The sequence below is a fragment of the Neolamprologus brichardi genome, chromosome 2 (genome assembly GCF_056152115.1).
Source record: "Neolamprologus brichardi isolate AB-2024 chromosome 2, ASM5615211v1, whole genome shotgun sequence".
Taxonomy (NCBI): domain Eukaryota; kingdom Metazoa; phylum Chordata; class Actinopteri; order Cichliformes; family Cichlidae; genus Neolamprologus; species Neolamprologus brichardi.
The window spans coordinates 27,393,273-27,404,673 of record NC_142105.1 but is presented as its reverse complement, the minus strand read 5'-3'; positions in this window follow the sequence as shown (position 1 = coordinate 27,404,673).

Below are 11,401 nucleotides of genomic sequence, written 5' to 3'. Positions count from 1 at the left end.
AGATTGTTGCTCCTCGTGTATGGACATCATACCCTGGGGTCAGTGTTGGGTTCTAAATTTATACATCAATAACATGTGTAATGTCTCCCAAGTGCTAAAAATGGCAGTTTTTGCTGATCATATAAATATTTTCTGTTCAGTTGATGATTTGCAGCATTTACTGGATGACATGACCAAAATAATTAAATGGAAGATCTGGCTTGATAAAAATAAATTATCATTAAACACAATAAATAAAGGGTTGATATTGAATGGGTTAGTGAAACCAGATTTCTAGGGGTACAAAAAGATGAGGTTCTGTTTGAACGCACACATTAAACATACTATTCTGAAGCATTACAGTATTAGACCATACATCTCTCGTGTTTGTAATTTTACCTTATTTAAGCTATTGTGTAGGGTTCTGGGACAGTAACTATAAAAGAACATTACATTCCCTTTTTATTCTTCGTCTATTTGGGTATCTCAATATTAACTAATAACTAGTTGAGAAAGGGGGCAGCACGGTGGTTAGCACTGTTGCCGCACAGCAAGAAGGTCCTGTGTGGGGATAGGTTAATTGGATAATCCAAATTGTCACTAGGTGTGAATGTGCTAATGAATGTGAGTGCGAATGGTTGTCTGTCCCTGTGTGTTGGCCCTGCGACAGACTGGCGACCTGTCCAGGGTGTACCCCGCCTCTCGCCCTAAGACAGCTGGGATAGGCTCCAGCGCCCCCCGCGACCCTGAAAAGGATAAGCGGAAGCGAGCGGATGGATGGATGGATGGATGGTTGAGAAAGGTGTGGGGTGGGGATGACGTAACTGAAAACACAACTCTGCACCAAGGTGCACCCTATTTCAGTTGGGCACCTGACAGGACAGCCACTGCTTCAACTCCCATCCGTATAGCTATTAGCCCCTCCCACTCCAGGAAACGATAGCTGCTGGCGTTCCTCTATTGGTTTTATTGTTGTTGTTGTTATTATTATTATTATTGTTATTATTATTATTATTATTGTTAATAATAATGATGATATTGATATTAATATTAATATTAATACTATACTTATTATTATTATTATTATTATTATTATTATTATTATTATTATATTATATATATTAATAATAATGACATAATAAACATGATCTCCAACTATTTCTGTTACTCCAAACATAGCCTCCTCCATACCACACTTACACAGGGGTTTGCCTATAAACAGGAGCCCAAATGGGGGAGAACTGTTTTGGCATTGATAGGTATACTCTGTGTCGTGTCAGATGTTCCATGGCCTCAGCAAGACAAGGACATGTGAAGACCTCTAAGCAGACTTTCATGTACGACATCAGTTGAGTTTCCCTCTAAGATGGCGAATCTAAATCTTTGGGAGGAAGAACACCAGCTTGTATCTCCATCTCATTTTCTGTTAGACATCAATACTGACTCACGGAGGTAAACTATAAGTTATGACTTCTACTGATCTTCCCCTATGAGTGGCCTGGTGTGGGGGAATGCCTTAAAAATTCATCTGTATCATACAAGCTATTCAGATGTAGGCCTGCTAAAACAGCTGAAGTAGTTTCCTGTTTGTTCTGTAACACGACTGATTGATTCCCTGTTCTTTCCGTCCATTTCTCCTTCATATTTCACTGACAGGATATCCTTGTTGGTTACAGCCTGTTCAGGTTGAATCCTGAGCATCTGCGTTTTATTTAAAACAAAGAGGCATAAATCTTATACTATAATCTTTGCGTTTAAATCCATCTGAAAAGTCAGTTCTTTTTTATTGCTTTCTTTGTGTACAAGTCAACCTTCCAAAAAAGATGATGAACTTTACTAGAAAATTTATGGACTAATAAAAAGCTGAATGGAGCCTTAGTCTGTAGTATACCTCAATATGGAGACTGGAGGAGTTTAGTTCAAAACTCTGAGGCCTTATGTTAAATACCTGGGACCACTGTACTAATACTGTGTAGATCTTCATTTTAATGCTACCAGATGTGAAAAAAAAAACATTCATCATCTGAACAAAATTAGCTTGCTTTTCACTTTAATTGGAGCATCTGCTGCATGCTGTGTCACAGAGACTTTGAGAATGTAATGAGTTCTGTTTTTGGAATTAATTTCACGTTGAAATACCTGGAGAATTCAACTCTCCTGCGCTCTGTGAATGAAAGTCTCTGCAGTTTAACAAACCAGAGCTGACACTGCCATCCTGTCGTCTCATTAACTGACTCTGATAATGTAACCAGAAGGCCTCAACTTCCGTTCATCAGTGATAGCAGTGTTATTGATTATGTAATTATGTCATCCTCATTTCTCCCTTATGTGGTAGATTTTGAAGTTGATCTTTTTGGATATATTGTCATCTGATAAGCATTGTCCTATCTGTGTTGAGCTTACAAATGAAGTGCCAGTAAGGAAAAAATAAATTTAAAGAATAATGAGGGCCAGACTAGACAAAAGATTTTCTTGCTAGTCTACATCAGAGGTTAATTAGCAATGCATTAAATTAATTGGATGCAACTGAGGATATGATTGTTAACCAAGAAAAAATGGATTCACTAGTAACAAAGCTTGGAGATGTATATAAAATTGCAGAGGTTTGATTTGGTATGTTGAAAAATGCTAGTGTAACTATTATGAAGAGAAGACGAAGTAAGAATTGGTTTAACATTGAGTGTAAGAAGGAATTGCGTTAAGGCAAAGACTTAAGAAAGTGTTAGAAACCTAATAAGTTCCAGATCCTGCTATAAGACAGTTATTAGAAGGTGTAAACATAAGTATAGTAAAGAAATTAATATGCTGTTAACTACACTCAAAAGTAAGGATACTAAAGGGTATTGGAGGATAATAAATAGGAACCGTTTTACTACAGTTACCTGTGATGGAATAACCATAGAGGGGTTCAGTGAACATATTAAACATCTAAACGAGTGTGATATTAATTTGTCTGATTTTATAGACAATACATGTTCACCTAATGAGTTTATTAATGACCTTTTCTCTGAAGAAGAGGTCAAAGTTCAGATAAAACATTTAAAAAATAATAAGGCAGGTGGTTGTGATTTGATTTTCAATTAATATATAAATATTAGTCCTGAAGACTTGATTGCATTGGTCACCAAATTGTTTAACTTGGTGTTGAGGACAGGCATTATACCAACGACTTAGACAACGGGAATAAGTTGTTGTTGTTTAATTGAATTCATTTGAACATTTTAAGTTGCAAAGACAACTGATGGAGACGTTATTTAATGCGAAGGATACTGTTATACTGCGTAAACTTGCACAATGATGTAAAGAAAGTGTATCTGTATTTGGACATGGGTGATTTGTTGACAGATATCTATTTATTTTTCCTTTTGATAATGATGATGTGTATTGAATAACCCTCTTTGTTTGTTTGTTATATAATATAATGTTGTATGGTTTAACGAGATGAAAGAAAGTCTCATATCTAATTTAGGATTATTCGTTGTGCACGCACACATATGTAGACCAGAGATCAGTAACAATTCTGACTCAACACAACAGAAGAAAACGAATTAAAAAAACCTGTGCATCCATTCTTTGTTTCCGCGTGTGTGTGTGTGTGTGTGTCTTGGTCACACTTCCTGTCTCTTTGAACACAGAGTTAGGCTCAGCTATTCTAACACATCTGATCCTAATCAAACTCTGACCAGGCCTGTAGCTCTCAGTTTTTCAGTAGTATCTATCTTCATGTGTATCTTCATAACGTTTTGGTAGTTTGTCTGTGGGGATAACTGCCCTCTGAATGTTTAATCTTAACTTTAAAACAGACTTTTTTTTTTGAGTTCATAAGTTCATACATCCCCCCCCCCCCCCCAGCACCACCACCACTTTTAAGCTCTTTACCATCTGTGGATTATGCGATTTCTTTCATTTGCTCCCCTTTTCTGCACTGTACATTTCCCTGCATACAAGCATGAACCTACTTTAAATTCTGTCCTTATATGAACTGAACCTTTTTCTCTTGATGTCCATTTTATTTCAAAGTGAAAGCATTCAAGTCTTTTGGAATAAGACGATAGGGATAATAAGGCTTTTAAAAGCAATGAGGGGGAAAAGCTCTGTACAAACAGATGCTTTATGTACTAAGTAGGACACAGCAGCATACCGTGTGGAAGACATGGTGAGTGCATGGGGGAGTTGGACAAGGAATAAGATGACGAATGTATAGAAGACCATATGAAAGAAGTTGGGAAACTGAAATAGACATAGTGATTAGGAGTCGAACAAAAGCAAAAGGTGGCCCGATTAAAAAGCTGCGTAAAATGACAGCATTGTAAGAATAGACAACATCGCTGTGTGTTAGTGTGTGTTGTGGACTTTGGCCCTACTGTGTGCGCATGTTTGTTGACTCTAGTCTGACATATTTGCATCCTAGATAAGAGTGGATGTAGCCTTTAACTGCCATCTTCTGTGGGTGTGTCTGAATGTGTGTTATGCTCTGTTGCGCTCATGCTTGTGACTGCGTTTATGCATTGCACGTAGTTGTATAAACATGCTACCATATTCTGTTCATTTTAGCCATGAGGAGCTACCTTGAGGTACCCCTCAGCAAGGTACCGTCCCCACACCCTGCTCCCCGGGTGCTGCACTGGTGGCTGCCCACTGCTTCACTGGATGAATGGGTTAAATGTAATTTCCCTACGGGGACTAACACATTATTATTATATTATTGGACTGATCCACCATGGTAATAAGAGGATGGACATTGTCAGCAGCAATTCTCAGGTGGTGTTTAAATGTGTTCAGTTGATATTAAGGGACCCAGAGTGTACCAAGAAAATATCACCCACATCATCACACCACAACCACCAGTCTGAACTGTTTATAAATGCAGTTTGGAGCCATGCTTTCATGTTGTTTACACTAAATTCTGACCCTACCATCCAAATGTCACAGCAGAAGTTGTGGCTCAAACTAGCAAACATTTTTCAAATCTTAGCTGACAGGAGAGACGCCCAGTGTAGTTATCTGCTTCAAGGTTAAAGGTATTGTGCATTTAGAGATGCTTTTCTGCATACCTTGGTTGTAAGAAGTGGTCATTTTAGTTACTGTAGGCTTCCCATCAGCTCAAGGCAGGCTGTGCATTTGCTTCTGACCTCTGGCATCAGCAAGACATTTTCACCCACAAAGCTGCTGCTCAAAATTTCTGCTGAATATTTTTACATAACTGAAATCAAATCAACAATTAAAACTGCAGCTACTGCACACCTATGTGTTTATAAGCTGTTGTGTTATTTTTCCATTAGGAAAACAACATATTCATTTACCTCAACTTTAAGTGAAAATATTTGTATTATTTATTAGGTTAAGAACGTATTTTTAAAGAGTTAACTTATCCTAGTTAAGACCAGTCTATTGATATAAGCTTATTTGTGATTTGATCTGTAGTGATGTCTAATTGTTATGAGATTCAAGTCCTCCTGATTCCCAGACTCCCTCAGGCTCTTGTTGTGACATTTTGGGGAGTCGGGGGAGATTTGCATGTGTGTGTGTGTGTGTGCCTGTCTGTCTATGCCCTTATATGCGTGAAGGGGTTATGCTGGAGAAAAGAGGTCTGAACAAAGAAAGGGGGCAGTATAATTGGCTTCAGCGCTGCCAGACGACACAATGACACAGCCATTGATAGTGGAATGGTTTCCCGGAAGCAGTGGACCAATTGAGGAGCGGGAGGCTGTTTTTCACAGCCTCTGATTGGCTGGACGACAGAGACTGTCGGTCTCCAGGTAGCAAAGTGAACCTCTGAGCGTATCTGCCACCCCTCTGCCTCCAGTAGGAGGAGGGAGGGAGGGAGTGTTACATAGAAGAGTAGATGTGACCTCGGCTGTGGAGAAAACAAAACAATTAATTTACATTCAGAGAGCAGATTAGCTTTTATTTTCTGTATCGTCTCCCCCCACTGCTTCCTCATTCCTTCTCTTCTCCTGACCTAGAAGTTTCTGCATGTGTGTGTGTGTTTGCATATCTCTGGCTGCTACTAACATCACCATGCCAGGACTCTGAAATAAGTGTTTCATTTGTCTTTAACTTGGCTGTACACTCCACAGCTCCCTCTCTCTCTGTCTCCAGTTCTGAGAACTGTTATTTAGACTGGCCATTTCTCAATTTTCCTGCTGCTTCAGGAGAGAAGCTCACACTACTGTGGCATTTAAACTCCATAGAAACAGTTTGAGTGACTGGTGAAACGCAAAAAAACAAAAAGGGCTTCCCTGGTGTTTTTGAATGATGGCTTGTGAATGCGTGAGGTTATAGTACATATTTGAATATGGAGTAAAAGTGCATATTTGCATTATTTTGCATTTGCCTACAACCCGGTGCATAGATACACATCTGCGCATGTAGCTGCTGTCTGCTTCATTCGGCCTCCCTGCTTCAGCTATCATGTCTTAATGATATCCACTTGATCGAATTTCTCGGCTACTTGTATAACACTCTCCATGTGACACACAATTAGCAGACAATTAACATGGGCAAGGGAGTGTCAACCGATTGGCTGTGCCATCACCCCGCTGAGTGACATCTCCATCATCGCACCTCCTGTAGTCACCCTGAAGCAAATGAAATCTGTGTCGAAATTGGAGTCCCTTTTTTTCTGTTGTGTCTGTTGTTTCTCTTTCCTTCAATGTCCATGCCTTTCAAACAATGTGAATTTTTAGGCGCCCCCGCCCATTTAGCTTTCTACATCCCATTCCTTTGTTTCTTTGTTAGAGAAAGGTTTTGATATCTGCTCATATTTTAGGCCTCTGTCACACAGACCTAGAGACCATTTGGGAACCACTGATCGTGAGAGGAAAGATGTGTATGCCCTGACTGCGAGTGATTGCTGGAGCCACATTCACGCAGGCCTAGACACTGATCAGTGACCCTCTGACAACCACTGGATACTGGCTTGGCTGCAAACATTAGCAAACTATCTACCAACTACCCACTTTTCCCAGTTTCAACAGCTCGGAGAGGTGAGTATTTTCAGAGTAGTTGGCATCACAAGAAGGGTTTTGGTGTAGAACCCTCACCAACTGGTTGGGAAATACATGTTTCCCTCAAAACTGGTGGTGTCCAGATGGTTGCTAAGCAGACCCTAGCCTGAGGCGTTACCCAGAGAGAGGAACTGTTCTCATTGTCGGCTTTAACCTTCTTATCGTTCTTCACTTTTCTTGCTTACCATCCATTGCGTCCTTCCTCTCATTATCTTTAGTAATAGCACAGAAGCTTTTTCTGCTACTGCCATGATAACTAGCAGTAACATCACATGCAATCCACAATTTTAATTTCATTTTGTGCTCAAAATCCAGCGCATGGTTCATCCCTCCAGATCATAATGTCTGTGTGGATGTCTTTCCACCCCAGATTTAATGGGGGGGGGGGGGGGGGGGGGGGGGGGGGGGAACAGAGAGAGAGAAAGAGAGAGAGAGGGTCGTCAGTGTGAAAAGATGATGCAAACAGAATATTAATAAGCACCAAAGGTTATACAGCCACATGCACTGTCCATAGTGTTCACTCTACCTCTGCCTCATTTTTAAAATTTTTCCCTCTCACATACACGTAGGCAGTGGCTATACTTTCACAAATTCCTCTTATATATTTAGTAAAAACTGCTAGTAAAAACATTCGTTTTGTTGCTGAAACTCCTTCAGCAGCACTGTTAACACCTGTGCTTCTTATGAGGGCCAGGCAGAGATGTGTTCTCTCTGGGAAAATTGGGTGATAAATAAGGCACGAAACCGTGTGCCCCAGTGTAGAACGAACAGGTACTTAAACAGGTACTAAAATCCTGGATTTCCTTGACTGGGTTAATTTAAATAAATTTTTCTATGATTGTTTATTTTTAGACACTTGCCATAGTTATTCTATTTATTTTGTTGTTTATTTTTGATGTTGATTTGATTTTTAGTATTTAATGTAGTCATGTATATTAATAGCACCAAAGATACTCAAAGAAGTCCTGCCATTGATTAATTCTTCGATCTTATATATGATCAACCTATCTCTAATAATCGGCTATGTACCACAGGCCTTCAAGGTGGCTGCAGTTAAACCTTTACTCAAAAAGCCATCTCTAGACCCAGCAGTCTTAGCTAATTATAGGCCAATCTCCAACCTTCCTTTCATATCAAAAATCCTTGAAAGAGTAGTTGTCAAACAGCTAACAGATCATCTGCAGAGGAATGGTTTATTTGAAGAGTTTCAGTCAGGTTTCAGAGTTCATCACAGCACAGAAACAGCTTTAGTGAAGGTTACAAATGATCTTCTTATGGCCTCTGACAGTGGACTCATCTCTGTGCTTGTCCTTCTTGACCTTAGTGCAGCATTCGATACTGTTGACCATAATATCCTATTAGAGCGATTAGAACATGCTGTAGGTATTACAGGTATTGCACTGCAGTGGTTTGTATCATATCTATCTAATAGACTCCAATTTGTGCATGTAAATGGAGAGTCCTCTTCACACACTGAGATTAATTATGGAGTTCCACAGGGTTCAGTGCTAGGACCAATTCAGTTTACATTATACATGCTTCCCCTAGGCAGCATCATTAGAAGACATAGCATACATTTTCACTGCTATGCAGATGACACCCAGCTCTATCTGTCCATGAAGCCAGATAACACACACCAATTAGTTAAACTGCAGGAATGTCTTAAAGACATAAAGACTTGGATGGCCACTAACTTTCTGCTTCTTAACTCAGATAAAACTGAGGTCATTGTACTCGGCGCTGAAAAGCTTAGAAATATGGTATCTAACCAGATTCTTACTCTGGATGGCATTACCTTGGCCTCCAGTAACACTGTGAGGAACCTTGGAGTCATTTTTGACCAGGATATGTCCTTCAACGCACATATTAAACAAATATGTAAGACTGCGTTCTTCCATTTGCGCAACATCTCTAAAATTAGAAATATCCTGTCTCAGAGTGACGCTGAAAAACTAGTTCATGCATTTATTACTTCCAGGCTGGACTACTGCAATTCATTATTATCAGGATGTCCAAAAAACTCACTGAAAAGCCTTCAGTTAATCCAAAATGCTGCAGCAAGAGTACTGACAGGGACTAGAAAGAGAGAGCATATTTCTCCTGTTTTGGCTTCCCTTCATCGGCTTCCTGTTAAATCCAGAATTGAATTCAAAATCCTTCTCCTCACATACAAGGTCTTAAATAATCAGGCCCCATCTTATCTTAATGACCTTGTAGTACCATATCACCCTATTAGAGCACTTCGCTCCCGCTCTGCAGGCCTACTTGTTGTTCCTAGAGTATTTAAAAGTAGAATGGTAGGGAGAGCCTTCAGTTTTCAGGCCCCTCTTCTGTGGAACCAGCTTCCAGTTTGGATTCGGGAGACAGACACTATCTCTACTTTTAAGATTAGGCTTAAAACTTTCCTTTTTGCTAAAGCATATAGTTAGGGCTGGACCAGGTGACCCTGAATCCTCCCTTAGTTATGCTGCAATAGATGTAGGCTGCCGGGGGATTCCCATGATGCATTGAGTTTTTCCTTTCCAGTCACCTTTCTCACTCACTATGTGTTAACAGACCTCTCTGTATTGAATCGTATCTGTTATTAATCTCTGTCTCTCTTCCACAGCATGTCTTTTATCCTGTCTTCCTTCTCTCACCCCAACCGGTCGCAGCAGATGGCCGCCCCTCCCTGAGCCTGGTTCTGCCGGAGGTTTCTTCCTGTTAAAAGGGAGTTTTTCCTTCCCACTGTCGCCAAAGTGCTTGCTCATAGGGGGTCATATGATTGTTGGGCTTTTCTCTGTATCTATGAAGCGCCTTGAGGCGACATTTGTTGTGATTTGGCGCTATATAAATAAATATAAATAAATTGAATACCAAATAGAAGATATGCGATGTTGAAATAGTGGAGGTGTTCTGTGGATCCTACTGGATGTTTATGGTGGGTGAGTAGTATTTATTCTGTAGTAGATGCTACTCAAGATCCGTAAATCCTAGTCTTCTCTTTTTTTGGTTTGTGTTGGTGTAATTCTTTGGTTGGGTTAAGATAAGATATCCCACACCTTCCCATGAGAAGTCGGCTGCAGTAAAAGATGACTGAAGTTGAAGAATATTTGTATCCACGTGGAACCCCTCAGACTCTCTGGACCAGTAATATTTTTTATTCTGTGTGCGCACACATGCATGCTCACCACTCCCTCCTGCCCCCTATATGTCCATACACATTGGTGTGATGTAGGTAAGCTGTCAGTCAGCTGACCTACATTAGCTGAGCCTGCAGCACTCTGATTTCCTCTGGGGGCAGTAAGTCTGTGGGTGTGGTACATAAGTGTGCTCATGTTGTTGCTCATGCATCTCTTTTATGTTTATATGTGTGTGCCCATGTGTGTGTCCTACAGCTCGGAGGATGACAATCCTACATCTGCAGTGACATTTACAGGTTAAACGGTCTCACACTCGCATTACTGTTCTTACTCCAGATGATACATACTGATCTTTATTTACAGATAAATCTCTGGAGTGATGCTTTATATTGTATTTGAAGTTGACAGTGCATTTTTTGATGTTCACCTGAAAAAATAATTGTATGTGCTTTTATTTCTGAGCAAGGTCCAACCAGATCAGACACACAAGTTATTCTTTTACTTTAGTGGTGAAACAATCACATCGTAGACCAAATAGGTTATGCAAATAAAAGAAAAATCAGCTGTTGAAGAAGATTCATTAGGACAGATGTTTCTTGTCAGCACCTCAGCACCTTTCTTTCTTAATATGTAAAAACTGCTGAGGGTGAAGACACTCATTCTCCCTCCCAGAGAATCTCACCTCCATGCAAAGCACCTATTAGATACAATGACATCACTTCTTTGGTTACCGTGGTTACCCGATTTTCCTTAAGCCCCCCCCATTTCTCATGTGTCTCATGTGCCGTCCTGACCTCTCACTGCTATACCTCAATGTTTTCCCTTTCACGTGTCTCACGTCTCTTCTCCTCTCTTCTTTTGCTTGTTTCATCATCCCCATGTATACACTATTTATCTTTTCTATATCCTTTGCCGTGTATTTCCAACAGTTCCCCCTTTCTTAAAACATGGGTTTTAAGAAAGTTTCTTTTTTCTTTGTGCCTAGAAGAGATTGTTCTCATTTTAAAGTGAGAGCTGGAGTAGAATCACAAGAGTAAAAGGAGGGACAAAGAAAACAAAGACAAAAGCAACCATGACAAACAATGACCCACATAGAGGGAGAGAACACAGATGTGGACAAATGGCTGCAGCTGGAAAGGAATGATATCTTAAACAGGGGGCAGTGAACAATGCGGATGATGCTCAGTCAGGCATAGGATAAAGACCAGAGCAGGGGTGATGAGAGGGAAACATCAGGCCTGTAAACAGCTAAGCTGAGATTGGTGGACGGTTACAGTGCAGACGATATGA